The sequence below is a fragment of the Rhagoletis pomonella genome, unplaced genomic scaffold (genome assembly GCF_013731165.1).
Source record: "Rhagoletis pomonella isolate Grant_MI unplaced genomic scaffold, Rhpom_1.0 Rhpom_scaffold_00005, whole genome shotgun sequence".
Lineage (NCBI taxonomy): Eukaryota > Metazoa > Arthropoda > Insecta > Diptera > Tephritidae > Rhagoletis > Rhagoletis pomonella.
The window spans coordinates 82764357-82765793 of record NW_023458559.1 but is presented as its reverse complement, the minus strand read 5'-3'; positions in this window follow the sequence as shown (position 1 = coordinate 82765793).

Here is a 1437-nt window from a genome sequence, read left to right as displayed (position 1 = left end):
AATTTTTCTGAGATAATTGGTTGAGCTATGCCATACTGGGTAGCTTCCGGAAGGTCCGGGTTCGAATGCCAACAGAGACAGCATGTGAAAATGATAATAAATTTTCTTTTTTTGTATCTTAGAAATATGTAAAGCATCTCTGAAGTGCAGAACGAAAGCGTATTCAAACGAAACATATTGACTTTGAAGTGCTTTAGGCCAAGTGCTTGAAATCAAATGCTGAGTCGGATAATAGACTGATGCCCAGGACATCGCCATGTTAAAGTCAACAGTTAATTCCAAGGAAGAAAGACAGATCTTCAACTAGTTGTGGTGGGTAAAAAACTAGTTGAAAATCGATATTTAAACTAGTTTCTTTTCGTGCTGGGCGCACTCGCTGAAACCGTATTGAAAAGTTAAAAAAAATTGTTATTTTTATTCGATATTTCTTAAATAATTAATTTGCGCGGTGTACCGAAATGGAAGCGAACAACAGTTCGAAGTAACAAAAATGTATGTATAAGAGAAGTTCAAAAACATATTCATATTCATAATAAAGTTATTGTCCTTCATATTCATTCAATTTGTTTTAAAACGTTTGAATGTTGCTATGTCGATACTAATATCAACACACCTATTCACTTAAATTCAATAAAAGTCAATGCCAGTAGCATTCATTCAATTAGAATATTAATGAATCATTTGTAGTTTTGAATGGATTCATGCAGAAGTCTAATATGCACGAACATACCTACATATGTACCAGAGTTGTGAAAAATGCATTAAATTTTTTAATACATAGCGTTTTAATGTAAACGAAAAAGATTAATGCATTAATTTTTGATATTTAATGTAAATGAAAATTTCAATGCATTAATTCCGAAGAAATAATGCTAAAGATTTTTTTTTTGTATTAACATTAAAATGTTTAAATGAATGCTATTGCAATAATTTATTGCATTAAAATTATAACAATCATTAAAAACCCTTTAACTAATTTTATTTTGAAGTAAAAATTCTTTGCTGACGTTGAGGGTAGAATTTTAAGGTCAAAAAAGATAGTGACGGACGTTAAGGCTGGTTTTCACTATGTCAAGTTCAATGGCATTTGTCGTTAAATAGGTATAGACATTGACAAATGGAACTAAAAAACGGTTTATTCATTGATTTAGATCAGAGTAGGTCCTCAGTCGTTTACATGCGCTGATAAACTGGCTATCTGTCCGTTTTTGGCTCATACTTAATATATGTAATCGGTATGCATCAACAATCAACAATCAAATCTACAAAAGCACTCTGCGTTGCATGCACATTGGCTTTCATTTTCATAAAACATCTAACAATGTTTAGAAGAATTTTTCTACAAATACACATAATATAATGAGGCTGAAAAAACTATTAGTAATTATTCCAAGTCCTTCCAAAAGAGGTTATATATATTTTACTAGAAAAAAATTT